The 17,668-nt window shown below is 32.4% G+C and overlaps 1 protein-coding gene across 10 annotated transcripts in view; it reads left to right on the forward strand.

Moving 5' to 3' along the window:
* Positions 1–17,668, forward strand: part of LOC129721272 (potassium channel subfamily T member 2) — a 705,817-nt gene that overhangs the window by 120,829 nt on the left and 567,320 nt on the right. For 9 of the 10 annotated variants that reach the window (XM_055673634.1, XM_055673639.1, XM_055673644.1 and 6 more), the window contains exon 1: positions 11,508–12,082. The exons of the other annotated variant lie outside the window; for it this stretch is intronic. The gene's annotated coding sequence lies outside the window, so the exon portion shown is untranslated. Of the gene's footprint in view, positions 1–11,507; positions 12,083–17,668 lie in introns of those variants that run through there. 10 annotated transcript variants of the gene reach the window in all.

Genomic DNA, 17,668 nt, shown 5'->3' on the forward strand with positions numbered 1-17,668 from the left:
TCTAGAAAATATGAAGACACAAGAATTGGTAAAAATTTAGATTAAGTTAGAGTCGTCTATTAGGTGAAGTCGTGAAAACTGCAGTTTTGTCTGTCTGTCTGATCCATATAGGCTTGGAAACTACAAAACCGATCGGCGGGACGATTTATACTGACTTGAAGGCAGCATTCGATAAAATTAACCATCAAATATTGTTACACAAATTGTCCCGGCTTGGGATTTCTACTCAACTGGTGACCTGGTTGGAATCCCATCTAACTGATCGTGAACTTCGACTGATGATTGATGGTTGTGTATCACGGCCATTTTCAAATAAGTCTGGTGTCCCACAAGGCAGCAATCTCGGACCGCTTCTATTTATTCTGTATTTCAATGACGCTGCTTTGATACTGGATAAACGTTGACTTAGAGTTGTATGCTATAGTACAAACGCAGGAGCATTGTTGGCGTTTACAAACCTGTTCAAGTTTGTTAGTTGACTGGTGCCACAGAAACAAACTGATTATTAGTGTTGAAAAATGCCAGGTTATCTCATTTCATCGTAAATTACAACCAACAGTGTTCGATTACCATATTGACGGCAAATTACTTACTAGAGTTAGCGGCATTAGATTTAAGTCAATCATTGTACAAAATTTAAACACATTGCCCTATTTTCCTACCAATATCCTACAATCAAAAAACGATAAATCTAAGCTAGGCTGGACAGGAAACATTGCCCGTTATCGCTCTCGTTAGGAGTCTCTTCTAACAAGATCAATAGAGCTCTCTTTTTGCACACCGTTAGCAGCTAGGGAGTAAGAAGGAAGTTGGCAATAGCGTATAGAGTCAGTTCCAATCAGTTCGCTATCGGAGTAAATACAAATTCATAAGCACCACAGAATCGTCATTATCCTTTACATCGTGGTTATACTGAATAATGAATTTCAGTTTCAAATAGGCCAACTCGTGGTTTATTATATATTGCTGTTTGAAGAAAGGACCTTTGGACAAATCAGCACAGACTGATTTGGGAATTTTATTGGACTCAAAAATGACCTTTGATCTGCACCGTTCTGGATTGATATCGAAAGCTACACGACAACTGGGTTTTGTATCTAAGGTTGCTAAGGACTTTTCTGACCCACATTGTTGGAAGTCTTTGTACTGCGCACTTGCACGTCCAATTTTAGAATATGCAGTCATTATATGGCATTCTTACCAGATTACTTGGAGACTTAGGATTGAACGGGTTCAAAAACGGTTTATTCGCTTGGCCCTAAGGAACTTACCGTAACGTAACCCCGACAGTTTACCTTCATATTATGATAGGTGCCGGCTACTGGGATTAGATACTCTTGAACGTCGAAGGAAGTTACAGCAATCATTGTTTATCGCTAAGCTCCTAAATGGGGAAATTGATGCCCCTGGACTACTCCAAATGGTGAATTTTCGTATCCCAAACAGATCTCTTCGAAACACGACGTTATTGCAACCAATTTATCACCGTACCTTGTTTGGAAATATTGAACCGTTCACAGCGTGTGTTCGTAGTTTTACTGATGTTGAAGAGTACTTTGAATTTTGTAAATTTTGTGTATTTTGTAACCAGACTTAGAAATGTGATTAACTAGTTTATTTATTCATTAAGACTATTTATGGATTATTCAAATACAAATACAAATACAAATACAAATACAAATACAAATACAAATACAAATACAAATACAAATACAAATACAAATACAAATACAAATACAAATACAAAAACAAATACAAATACAAATACAAATACAAATACAAATACAAATACAAATACAAATACAAATACAAATACAAATACAAATACAAATACAAATACAAATACAATACAAATACAAATACAAATACAAATACAAATACAAATACAAATACAAATACAAATACAAATACAAATACAAATACAAATACAAAATACAAATACAAATACAAATACAAATACAAATACAAATACAAATACAAATACAAATACAAATACAAATACAAATACAAATACAAATACAAATACAAATACAAATACAAATACAAATACAAATACAAATACAAATACAAATACAAATACAAATACAAATACAAATACAAATACAAATACAAATACAAATACAAATACAAATACAAATACAAATACAAATACAAATACAAATACAAATACAAATACAAATACAAATACAAATACAAATACAAATACAAATACAAATACAAATACAAATACAAATACAAATACAAATACAAATACAAATACAAATACAAATACAAATACAAATACAAATACAAATACAAATACAAATACAAATACAAATACAAATACAAATACAAATACAAATACAAATACAAATACAAATACAAATACAAATACAAATACAAATACAAATACAAATACAAATACAAATACAAATACAAATACAAATACAAATACAAATACAAATACAAATACAAATACAAATACAAATACAAATACAAATACAAATACAAATACAAATACAAATACAAATACAAATACAAATACAAATACAAATACAAATACAAATACAAATACAAATACAAATACAAATACAAATACAAATACAAATACAAATACAAATACAAATACAAATACAAATACAAATACAAATACAAATACAAATACAAATACAAATACAAATACAAATACAAATACAAATACAAATACAAATACAAATACAAATACAAATACAAATACAAATACAAATACAAATACAAATACAAATACAAATACAAATACAAATACAAATACAAATACAAATACAAATACAAATACAAATACAAATACAAATACAAATACAAATACAAATACTACAAATACAAATACAAATACAAATACAAATACAAATACAAATACAAATACAAATACAAATACAATACAAATACAAATACAAATACAAATACAAATACAAATACAAATACAAATACAAATACAAATACAAATACAAATACAAATACAAATACAAATACAATACAAATACAAATACAAATACAAATACAAATACAAATACAAATACAAATACAAATACAAATACAAATACAAATACAAATACAAATACAAATACAAATACAATACAAATACAAATACAAATACAAATACAAATACAAATACAAATACAAATACAAATACAAATACAAATACAATACAAATACAAATACAAATACAAATACAAATACAAATACAAATACAAATACAAATACAAATACAAATACAAATACAAATACAAATACGCAAATACAAATACAAATACAAATACAAATACAAATACAATACAAATACAAATACAAATACAAATACAAATACAAATACAATACAAATACAAATACAAATACAAATACAAATACAAATACAAATACAACAATACAAATACAAATACAAATACAAATACAAATACAAATACAAATACAAATACAAATACAAATACAAATACAAATACAAATACAAATACAAATACAAATACAAATACAAATACAAATACAAATACAAATACAAATACAAATACAAATACAAATACAAATACAAATACAAATACAAATACAAATACAATACAAATACAAATACAAATACAAATACAAATACAAATACAAATACAAATACAAATACAAATACAAATACAAATACAAATACAAATACAAATACAAATACAAATACAAATACAAATACAAATACAAATACAAATACAAATACAAATACAAATACAAATACAAATACAAATACAAATACAAATACAAATACAAATACAAATACAAATACAAATACAAATACAAATACAAATACAAATACAAATACAAATACAATACAAATACAAATACAAATACAAATACAAATACAAATACAAATACAAATACAAATACAAATACAAATACAAAACAAATACAATACAAATACAAATACAAATACAAATACAAATACAAATACAAATACAAATACAAATACAAATACAAATACAAATACAAAATACAAATACAAATACAAATACAAATACAAATACAAATACAAATACAAATACAAATACAAATACAAATACAAATACAAATACAAATACAAATACAAATACAAATACAAATACAAATACAAATACAAATACAAATACAAATACAAATACAAATACAATACAAATACAAATACAAATACAAATACAAATACAAATACAAATACAAATACAAATACAAATACAAATACAAATACAAATACAAATACAAATACAAATACAAATACAAATACAAATACAAATACAAATACAAATACAAATACAAATACAAATACAAATACAAATACAAATACAAATACAAATACAAATACAAATACAAATACAAATACAAATACAAATACAAATACAAATACAAATACAAATACAAATACAAATACAAATACAAATACAAATACAAATACAAATACAAATACAAATACAAATACAAATACAAATACAAATACAAATACAAATACAAATACAAATACAAATACAAATACAAATACAAATACAAATACAAATACAAATACAAATACAAATACAAATACAAATACAAATACAAATACAAATACAAATACAAATACAAATACAAATACAAATACAAATACAAATACAAATACAAATACAAATACAAATACAAATACAAATACAAATACAAATACAAATACAAATACAAATACAAATACAAATACAAATACAAATACAAATACAAATACAAATACAAATACAAATACAAATACAAATACAAATACAAATACAAATACAAATACAAATACAAATACAAATACAAATACAAATACAAATACAAATACAAATACAAATACAAATACAAATACAAATACAAATACAAATACAAATACAAATACAAATACAAATACAAATACAAATACAAATACAAATACAAATACAAATACAAATACAAATACAAATACAAATACAAATACAAATACAAATACAAATACAAATACAAATACAAATACAAATACAAATACAAATACAAATACAAATACAAATACAAATACAAATACAAATACAAATACAAATACAAATACAAATACAAATACAAATACAAATACAAATACAAATACAAATACAAATACAAATACAAATACAAATACAAATACAAATACAAATACAAATACAAATACAAATACAAATACAAATACAAATACAAATACAAATACAAATACAAATACAAATACAAATACAAATACAAATACAAATACAAATACAAATACAAATACAAATACAAATACAAATACAAATACAAATACAAATACAAATACAAATACAAATACAAATACAAATACAAATACAAATACAAATACAAATACAAATACAAATACAAATACAAATACAAATACAAATACAAATACAAATACAAATACAAATACAAATACAAATACAAATACAAATACAAATACAAATACAAATACAAATACAAATACAAATACAAATACAAATACAAATACAAATACAAATACAAATACAAATACAAATACAAATACAAATACAAATACAAATACAAATACAAATACAAATACAAATACAAATACAAATACAAATACAAATACAAATACAAATACAAATACAAATACAAATACAAATACAAATACAAATACAAATACAAATACAAATACAAATACAAATACAAATACAAATACAAATACAAATACAAATACAAATACAAATACAAATACAAATACAAATACAAATACAAATACAAATACAAATACAAATACAAATACAAATACAAATACAAATACAAATACAAATACAAATACAAATACAAATACAAATACAAATACGAATACAAATACAAATACAACTACAAATACAAATACAAATACAAGTACAAATACAAACACAAATACAAATACAAATACAAGTACAAATACAAACACAAATACAAATACAAATACAAATACAAATACAAATACAAATACAAATACAAATACAAATACAAATACAAATACAAATACAAATACAAATACAAATACAAATACAAATACAAATACAAATACAAATACAAATACAAATACAAATACAAATACAAATACAAATACAAATACAAATACAAATACAAATACAAATACAAATACAAATACAAATACAAATACAAGTACAAATACAAATACAAATACAAATACAAATATTTCAACCAATTTTTCTCCCGAAAACAGCTAAAAATGATCGGGATGATGCACAGAAGCCAAAAGACAATTTCAGACATCTTTTTAATCCAAGGTGGCAACTTACAGTTTCTGGAGAACAGCCTAAAATGGCTGAACACCACCCAGTATGGGTATTTCTAGAACAAGAATGATGCTAAGAGGTCGACTCTAGACGCCATGAAATCCAAAGTGGCGACTTCTGGTTACAGGAAAATAACCTAAAATGATAAAGTACCTTTCAATATGGGTGTTTCCGTAAACCTTTTCAGGGCCACCATATCATTTTCAATGAGTTAATTTATGAATGTTATTTAAATTTATTGACATAAACTTATTGATACAATATAGTCTATAATTGAGATGAACTTGCAGCATCAGCAATCCTTGAAGAAATATTCTCGATCTTCCTTTCTGTAACCTGGAGCAGTGTTCCGTTGTTGAAGCAGCTGTTCCTTTCTTTAAAATGAATTGATATGATATAATTCTAAAGGGGATAAGTCGCATTTCCTTATGCTCGTATGATAATACACCTTGATTTGGTTCTAGGCGCATTGATTTCAATGCCTTGAGGGAATTTTTAGCCGCGTAACACTACAACAGTATGTCCGATAGAGCTGACGTCGTCGATGCTGTACCGAGGTTTGTGGAGGTGCTACTACTATAGATTCAAATGTTCCTGTCCAGCGTAAACCAAGAAAGTCCCGTGAAAAAACCCTTCTTTGCGAGTATGTTCTAAAGCGCGAAATAAAAGCATGTCAGCGTCACTATCGCAAAATTCGCATACCGCTCTCTAGAAGCAATTTTAGGCAAGTAAGTTAATCGTACCGTAGATTGAACTCTCGATTGTATAAACAGTACGTTACTTACATGCAAATAAATCTGCGGTGAAACCCAAAAAGTTTGTGGACTCATTGATTAGGGTAGGGAACGGCTTAAGCAGTAGTGCCTATTTTAATCAGTAGAAGAAAACAGGCCTCAAACTCCTGCATTTTGATCAATATCAACAATTTCAATGATCAAAACGAAAACTTTGATTGTTTAGCTGTCTTACGAATATAAGAAATACCGTTGATCACAAAGAAATCTGTGAACATACATCATTTGAAACTAATCGATCTATATTGCAGCCGTTCAGGAGCCACTTCGGGTGCTGAAAAAAAAAACGCCTGCAAAACAGATGGAAACTGCTTAAAATAGGTTCGGGGTGATTGGATTGTCAAAGTTTGCTAACTTAGTTTTACCAACTGGAAACAAGTTCTGACAGAGAAAACGATAGCAAACAAATTGATAGACTACTGTTTGAGTTTCACCCAACACATTTCGAGTATTTCGTCTGAATACACAGGCGGTTCCTAAAGCTGCTTAGAATATGTTCCCTACCCTAAATGTGTTTTGTTTGCTGATAATGTTTCTACTGTTTTCAACACAACTGTTACTGCTACTACACGCAAAAGTTCAAGTCTTACGCAGCCACTGTAGCCTCTCAGTTCACACATTGTCTGCGTTATTAACGCACAAAAATGTGTGGAAAGCATAACACATCAGCTGCACAAGGAATACATAGACATGATTCAAATCCAAATGTGTATTATTACTACACGGCAAGGCAAATCGTTCTGCGCCGTTATTCACGTCCACTACAACCAGAGCCTCACACTACTGAGCAAAGCGACGCACTTGCTTGAAGAGAGCAGCAAATCGTGCTGAAATATTTCTCCAGAGAGATAGCAAACTGGTGTGATTTTTTTCACACGAAATCACAATACGCTTAAACACAACAGAGATCACTGCAGAACGTGCTTTGGGAGAGAAACATATACCCAGGTAGGGAAGTAGACAACGGTGTTTACTACGCATCTCGAAACTGGAAAAAAAAATCAAGCCGTACGTCACGCTGGTTTGCTCTTCGAATTATATCGAATTGATCTCAGCAGTGTACTCCGCGCGGCGTTCTGCTATGCATTCTCTCTAGAGAGATTCACCACTCTTCTCCCGCTCAGCTGTGGTGTAAGCAGGGTTGCCACATTTATACCTGTATTTTTTTTTGAAAAAATCTGTTTCTCTGTATCTTGGGCCGATAAATCTGTATCGAGAAAACTTAGAATGTTGGATGGAAACATTCTTACTTGCAGAATATATGTAAACATATTAGTGTTTTTTGCCATTGCTTTATCATTTTATTTGTCTAAACTTTCAATAAGTGAGGCGATAATTAAATGTATTAACTGATGATTATTCATTTTCCTCTACGTGATGTTCATACATGTTTTTGCTTAATTTATGTGCATCGGTATCAACATAAACAGTAAGCCGATAAATTTACAGAATTAATCGCCACAGTCGACAAACAAGTATGTCGACTGTAGCGATTAATGTTACTGTTTAACATCATAGTTAAATGCAAAATTTAACATATCCAATGTCTTCTCTAATTATTGTTGCTTCAATATTGTTTTTGAATGATCTGGTTCTTGAAAATGAATCGATCAGGTGATATTTCAATAAACTTAAAAGTACCTCAATTATCAGCAACCAATGCTGTATACACTGCATCAACTAGAGCAGGCTCCTGAAAAACGTTACCAATACCACTACAAATCATTGCAACGATATAAACACCGATGAAATCGTTCTAAGCGAAGTGGTTCGGAGCTAGAGCATCAAATGCGTTATGCCCAACGCACATGCGTTGTAATGGTTCCAAGATAGATCATCAAATGCTCTAAAAGAGCTCATAAATGATCTGGTTACGCACACTATAACTTTTGCGTGTACTGATGAAGCTTTACTCGCCGCTTCCGATCCCAATAAAAATGATTTCGGCTGACGTTCCTAAGATAACCGAGAGCCTGAGAAAGTCATTTCCAATTGACAATTATCAGGTTATAGTGACTCTTTGACCCGTCGCTTTCCGTTGAAAACCATTCCATACAGTACTTCACGCATATATAGGGAAGAGGGAGAAAGTAAAATCGTGACGATAAGAAACGGAGGACGCTCACAACCCGAAGTAGCTATGGGGCGCTATTAACAGCAAAAGGAATCTCCATAAAATTGATCGGGACTTGCGTGACGCGATGAACACCGGACGGGAAAGAAAAAAAGAAGTGATTCGATAGCAGTATCCGAAAGGAACGAAATGAAAATAAAGCTGTTCGAATCGAAATGACTGCGCGAAATATTCAGTTTCATTGTTTTGTTTCGAAAATGTGGAGCCCCTGCTATCGTATTCCAAAAATGCATGAGTGAGCTTGCCAATCCATTGGTAAAAATATTCAATTGGTCTTTACAGCCAGGCAGATTCTAAGCTCTTTGGAAAAACTCTCATATTTCTCTGATACATGAAAAAGGAAACAGACAAGATGTTCGTAACTATCGAGGTATAACATCACTGGGGAGCTGCGTAGCCGCAAGGTTACAAAGTCCGCTTTGTCAAGCGAATGGTCGTGGGTTCGAATGTTAGTAGAATCAGGCCATTCGATGTCAAAACTGGAGACTTGAAGTATGGGTTCATTCTCAGGCTCCCCACCACTTACCCTTCCTTTACGCTGAAATCTATAACACCTTTGCGTGACTTTCTCTTAACAGTTCATAAGTCCCTTTTATTAATAAAACTGGCAAGAAGGACGTACTACGACACTTCTCCAGGGAATTATAATTGGTGATATTTGGCAAGAGGAACGAGCATCGGTATAGTAGAACAGTAAGCGGGTAAAAGGAAGAGTATCACATTACACACAAGCACTGATAAACAATAATAATAAGCATGCCACTTCTCAATAGCGGTGTGACTAATAAAAGAAGTGCGGGATACAGCAGACACCCGGGCATATCTCACAATAGATCTACGATTTTGGTCGCAGTGAGGAAGTCCATACAGAAAAAAAACATCACTAAGCGTCTGCTCGAAATTATTTGAAATGATTCTCAGTGATCACCTGCTGTTTCACACAAAAAATAGCTTCTCCAGTGGTCAACATGGTTTTTATCCTGGTCGTTATGTGGCAACTAACTTGCTTTGTTTCACTTCAGACTGTATCTCATAAAATTGACGATCGAATATTACTCCACAAACTCGTTAGAATGGGTGTCTGCAAAGACCTGGTTAAATGATTTGTAATCGTACCAAAGTGATAGGAGCCTAAGTGTCAAACTTGGATCCTACACATCCCGACTATTTACAAACACTCTCGGCGTTCCCCAAGGAAGTAATCCTGGACCGCTCCTTTTCGTTTTGTTTATAAATGATGTCACAGCCCGCCTTAGAGGAAGATGTGACGTGTTCTATGCTGATGATCTTAGAATTTTAATGGTCGTTGACCGATTTTCCGGCTGGCAAAACCTGCAAGAACTGTTGGATATATTTGAGGTTTAGTGTCAAGAAACCTAAGCAACTACCAGTATCCTAAAATGTGCCGTAATTTTATTTCATTGATGTAGTAAATTAATAAAAGCTTCTTAGGGGCCGTTCAATAATTACGTAAGCATATTTTCTCACGCGTTCCATTGCTTGATAACTTGTCAGATGAATTAAAAATAAGTAATAATAATAATAATGTAATTTAATTGTCAACGATATGATTTCGCTGTTTCAGGATCCAACTAAGTCATTCGATTTTTCTAGTTTGAGCTTTTTGAAACCACACCTGTATTGGCCAATGCTATTAAAAAACAGTTCTTTAAATCAAGGACTGAGAGGAGGAATCGCTCGAAATTCATTAGAACTGATTGTTAAATTCAGATATAAATTCGTTCATTTTACAAGACACTAAGAACATGCCGGAACACCGTCGAATCTAAGTCTATTTATTAGGTATGAAATCCAAACTTTCGATTCAGAGCTGCGTTAAGCTTAAAATAACAATATTATAAGAGCAAAGTGAAAGTAATAATCGAATCAATACCGAAGTTAATTAACAAGTGCGTATCAACTTTAAAACGAATCAGACATTAGTGATTAACTAATATTAACCAAACAAAGCGGCTAAAGAATTCTACTGTATCATTCCGATTTTGCCAGTATTTAGTTATTATCATTACTTCTAACCATTTCCGGACAGTTTGAGCACATCCGCCTCGTTTCCGGTCGGCAGTGTAAACCGTTGACCTATTTCCTCTGCTTCAAGAGTATGGTGCCACTCTGTGGCAAGCCCACCCAACCGTAGCGTAATTCAGGTGCACTTTCCTGAGCATGAACTAACGTAGCCACGATGACTTCTCACCCGCGAGTCACCCGTGAGCACCCAGTTCATTCATTGTTTATCGGTCACACTGGTTCCGGTGGTGACGCGAAACAAGAGCGAGCATGCTGATGCTGAGCTGAGGCTGCCAGCAGTCGGTGGACGTCACCCAGCAGGATTCACTTCAGTCTGCCACGGTTTGGCTGCGAATTCGGCGGTGCGTAGCTACGTGATGTGTCCGTTTTCGACGATGGCGCATTCAGGTGAAACCTTTGTTCCGCTGCCGGTTGGCCGAAAGACGTGTGAGCGAGGGTGAAAGGATTCCTGCGCTTGGACCCCGAGCGGCGGACAGCAGAAGGTGACCTAGGCTTAGGCCGTGAAATAGTGCAAAATCTTTGAGTCAATCCGATAACGAATCAAACAAGAGAGAAAAGAGGATTACAAATTTCCATTGTGTGTGCAGAGTGCGGGATCGGGTGCCTCAAGGATAAAGAGGTGCCCCTTTGTGGGTGGTGGAAACACCAGAAAATGGGTGGTACCAGGTGGAATGTGACAATAGTGAAAAAAGTGAATAACCTAGAGTTGAATTGATGGTGATTTATCCGGATGATGGGTGGATGATGATTGGAACTGGTCATCGGACGCCTGAATTCAACAGCCAGATGTTTGATTGATGATGTTCAGTGGGGTGGAAGTAAAGTGGTCCGATTGATTTGCTACGGAAGAGTGGCCGAAAATTGTAAGGATCATCATTAATATGTTGCAAACTTGCAAAGTATGGAATTTCATACACTGTCGAAATGTGATGGCTTCGATCATTATGAAACGTTTATTTCTCTCGAGTCTCGAGACCATCGAGGGCAGGGAAAGTAAATTCATGATTTTTGGTTTCTACGAGCTGTACAAATGATGGGATGCCTGAATTTTGATGTTTACATAACGTTTCGTTGGAACAGCAGCCCGCATTATTGTGGGTGGGTCAGCTTGCATTTATTAAAAGTAAAGGAAATCCAAGTGTAACTATTCGTAGCAAAACGTTTTTGTTTTCTCGTTTACCAGCTGAGTCACAGCGTTTTTTTTGCTCATGAGACTATAATTGTACTAGCACGTAGGAGCCCCGACACAAGATACATGGAAGTGAGAAAAGGGAACTGGTGTCACAGCTGCGAAGATAAATAGTAGGAGGGTGGTATCCGTGATAGTTGACGTAGGACTACAATAGTTTTATATTTCCCTTTGAGGCTTTGTTTGATTTGAGCTCGTTTTACTTCTAGCACGGTTCGATTTTGGCACACATGTGCCAAAACGAGCGATTATGTCTAAACACATTTTTTAGTCTTCTTGATTATTTCAACAAATTTAAGCTCAACATCCTCCGAAAGAAAAGTATTTTGGTTCTTTATGTTGCCAAAGCGAATGACCGGAATTGGTAAAACGGTTCCTGGAACATGACCGGAACATGTGCCGGTTATATGTATAATGATCATGATCTAAGCAGTACTAAGTCTAATTACTCGGGTACACTGAAAATATATTTTAGTTAATTCCACGAAAACGTATGTTTTATTTATTTTATTTTGCGTAATAAATATAAAGGTACTTTTGTCAGAACTGTCAAAACGGTTACAGAATCATATTCGTATACGTAACGAAAGGTTTTAAAAATAAACGCAATCAATCGTACAAACAAAGGCTGCATAATGTGAATAGTACGAAAAATTAGTAAGCTCACGCAAGTAATTCGTACAAAGAACGTCGCATTATGTAAATAGTACTAAAAATTAATAAGTTTACACAAATAACTCGTATAAAGAACGCTGCATAATGTAAAGGTTCAAGAAATGAAGCCAAACAATCGTACAAACAAACGCTGCATAATGTAAATAGTATGAAAAATTAGTAAGCATACGCAATAACATGTACATTATACGAAATCAAAAATAACAAAACACAAAAATTTCGTTCAAGTAAATACTCGTGCTTCCGTTTTTTTGTTCGTTGTTATCCACGTTCGTATGAAAGTACATTCGTGAATTGTACAAATTATGCGTAAAGTTGCAATTCTATTCAATAACTTGCAGTACGAATGTTCTATACAACCAGCAAAAGTACTGTACAATCTACAAATCTCATGTTTACGAAATGTGCGTGCAAAGAATAACGAAAAAATATTTTCAGTGTAGTAATATCAAGTATCTAGGTCATCGGCCACAATTCAAGCTTGGAACTAAAACTAGTTCATTAGTGGAAATATCTATGAAAAAACGTTATGAAAAGAGAACCGTTCATTTTTGGCAAATTCTGACATGTCGTGTTTGGCAAAATCAAACGGCGTCTGTATTTTGATTATTTATTTGCAGCACTCTATTTTAGAAGAAAAAATATTCTCTTTAACATTGATGAATATCTTTCATTCTAATACAGTCAATTTTCTTCAATACGTGAAAAGGCAAGCTACTATACAGACCTAAATTGAGTACGATTTAGTAGAAATTAAACAATATTTATTTTTTGTTTTGGCTCACTTTCCAATCACCAAGCGGCAAAGATGTCACATAATAAAATTTTCCTGCAATTACAAGTTCGTGGAAAAAATAACGATACAAAATTACAGTTTTTGAACAAAAATGTTATTCACAGATAATTTAAAATGGACATGAGAAAAACAGAATGTAGAGTTAATAAACAATAACAACGCATTTTATCTGTACAATTAACCTTATTTATATACCCTGCTATCTGCCTCTACCGACACGTACAGAATTTTGCGTTCCCCGGTGGCGCAGCGTATTTTGCGAATAATCATATTGAATCCTGATATTTGCTACTACATGTACGAAACAAGAAGAAGAAGAAGACAATTCAAACGGCAATTCGATTGTATTCCAGATCGCCAAACGATACCTACGCGTTAACCCAACACGCCCCACTGTGCGTCGACAACGGCAATGTAGTCTAAACTTGGCTTGGCTGCACCCAAATGGATATCGAGTTCTACTGTACTGAGAGACGACGAGTGACCAGCGCTCTATTCATACATTGCTCGGTGCAGTACTGTTGTCTGTGCCAGCGTGTTTTCCATCAAGACATCAGTTTTAATAACATTCTGACAGCAGAACGTGAAACTGTCTGATAGTGGAGGTGGTTACGAACTTTCCGAAAAAGCTTCACCTTCAAGACATCAATATAGTCTAGGCTCATAGAAGCAAACGTAAGTTGACCTATTGGGACGGGGAGATTCTGTCAAAATTTTTTTGCCACTGCTATACGGCATATCACAGCAACCAGTTGGTGTCTATTCATGAAGTCTGTGCCAGGGGTTCTCGCATGTGATTGGTACATTGTTCGTGAAAATTCGACCTTGAAACTTTTATTAAATTTTCACTGTTAAACAATGAAATGATAGTGATAACTGAGGAATCACAAAATTGTCCATCATTTCAACAATCCAACGACATATTGATTATTGTAATCCATCATGTGGTTACATCAGCATTATCGTTTGAAATCTTTCATTCCAACGTTACACTTTGGTTTCAGTTTCCGCAGAATGTATCTCGATATAGTGCGGTTAGACGTAGTCCTACGTCAAAAATATAGTATACAAGCTAAAACAGAATTTTTGATACCGTTTGCTTGGCTACTTCTTGATATTTTAGCAAACTAGAGTATTTTCATTACGTTACGGATTGAAAAGCAGACTGCAGAGCAGTAAAACAGAAAGGAATTGTTGTTTTCGCGACGATAGCAATGTAAAACATATAATGCTTTATTTTCTTTTTCGCAGGCCGAAAATTGGCATGTTAAGTTCTTAATAAATGAAACTACTACATAGTCTCGTAAACTAATTTTTGGGTACTTCACAATAGACACGGATTCAAGGATCCAAAAATACAAGCGAGTCTTGAGGTAGAAATCCTAAGAACTCAGGAATCCCGCAATTTAGTACTTCGAGTTTTCGATTTTTATAGGTATGTAAGATTTTCAAAATTCAAGGTTCAATGAGTTAAAAAATTTCAACATTCTAAGTTTCATGATTTTACATTGTTAGTCTTCATTACTAGGGATTCACATTAAAAACCTTGAAGTTCTTAGATTTCATAGCTCAAAATTTTGAAAAAATGTTAGGGTTCAGGATATCACTTGATTCCATGTTCCTAATTATTTATGACTTCAGAAGTAGATTGAAGTACATTGAGGGCTGATAGAATATCTTAGGAAATTCAGATACATTGGTATGCCTATATTTCCTATCCAAGTATATATTTGTGAACGTTAAAATAGCATATGTTTTTAGCTTGAAAAACTGTGGGCCACATTCCCATTGTAATTGATATATTAATTCTTGGTCGCGTTATCCCTGCTTTAGACTAGATTCGCCTATTTTAGATGTATAATCTTTGAGGATCCGTAAATAAGATCTTAAGATTCCATTCCTGGAAAGTTTTAACACATTTGAGCCTGAGAGCACCTTTTTCTGCTTCAAGTTGTAGATATTGATGCAAGGGTAGAAGATATAAAAGGGCTTCTAAGGCTTTGAATGGTACACTGGCCATCACTCCAGTTGTTGATAAGCATGCCAGGCGTTGTAGTTTATCTAACTTTTTCTGAACTAATATCTGTTTAATTCTAGGCCATCCCACTAACGAAGCGTAAGTTACTCTTGGTCTCACTATTGCCGAGTATATCCATTGATTAACCCTCGTTTTATGTTTTTGAAATTGCATACTCCAGATGATCGTTTAAATTGAATTTTTGGTCGAACATACAACGTAGGTTTGCTTGGATAGCTTCCACTGTGTTTCTCTCAACTTAAGAGTCGCAATATCATACCTTTGTTGTAAATGGGCTGATGACTGCTTCAGAAGGACAAACATTTACTACCCCTAAAAGCAAAATTGTCCCATATGGATTTTTATTAATTGAGTTAACTATTCGCAAACTTTTTGAAAAACATCACACCTAAACTGTCCTATATGATAAATAAAAATTCCTAATAGATTTGTGGGAAGCATACCCGATTTTTCTAGTTTTGAAACCCACGTGTGAAGTTCTGTTTCAGTTGATTAAGTGGATTGATAGGCAAACTGGAATTTATTGTTCCACTTTTCAAATATGCTTGTTTGATATCTGGATTATTATTTTTTACCTCGTTTTCCGAATGACAGATTTTGATCTCATTGGTCTGTATGCTTTGGGACTCGTGGACTTTTCGCCATTTACCAGTAATGTAGCTTAGTATAATGCTAGTCAACAGTATCTCTATCCGAAATGGGGACTAAAATATCCTTACTTTTTTGTAAAAGTACTGGATAAATTCCATTTGCTCCTAGCGATTTGAAAAGTTTTAAGAAATCCACTGCCTACTTTGAAAGACTCCATGATTTATTTACTAATTTGCAAAACATAATTTGGCGCTTAGGAATCTTCTTAAGAGATTTATAATCTTTAAAATTTAATACATGGCAGTTTGTATATCAAGCTCTGCAGATAGGCAGGAAAAGAGTTGTGGCGTCAAAAGATGTCAAACCTACAGATCCAAAAATCTCGAAACCCAATACTTCGATGCGCCGAGTATTTTTAAATGCAAGATGTCAAAATTCCAGTTTATAAAACTGATCTATCAGTATTCCAAGGTTTATGATTTTAAAGTTCGTGTTTTGAATGTTGCAAAATCCAAATTTAAAATCTTGGAATTTTTGGAGTTTTTTTTTACCTTGGATATCGAAAAAAACCCAAATTTTCAGGGTTTCAAAGTTTTAATATTCTTTGATTGCTTTAAGCTTTCAATTATTTCTGATTTCAAGTTGCCGAGGTTTTAAGGTTGTTTAAAATTGTGTTTTCAGAATTGGATAATGCTTTAACTTCATGATTTTGTGGCTCCTGAATCCAAGATTAATGGAATCGAATAGTTTAACATCTTGAGATTACAAAAAAGATAAGCTTCTTGGATCTCTACACCCCTATTATTACCCATATAATCTATAATTAACAAGCCATCAAGATCAAGATCAAGATTACAAATATGCCAGGAGTTTGGGATTTCCGAATTTCCGAAAAAAAAAAAGGATTTCCTCGTTTTACGAATGACAGATTTTGATCTCATTGGTCTGTATGCTTTGGGACTCGTGGACTTTTCGCCATTTACCAGTAATGTAGCTTAGTCTAATGCTAGTCAACAGTATCTCTATCCGAAATGGGGACTTAAATATCCTTACTTTTTTGTAAAAGTACTGGATAAATTCCATTTGCTCCTAGCGATTTGAAGAGTTTTAAGAAATCCACTGCCTACTTTGAAAGACTCCATGATTTATTTACTAATTTG

This window comes from Wyeomyia smithii, chromosome 2 (assembly GCF_029784165.1).
Source record: "Wyeomyia smithii strain HCP4-BCI-WySm-NY-G18 chromosome 2, ASM2978416v1, whole genome shotgun sequence".
Classification (NCBI taxonomy): domain Eukaryota; kingdom Metazoa; phylum Arthropoda; class Insecta; order Diptera; family Culicidae; genus Wyeomyia; species Wyeomyia smithii.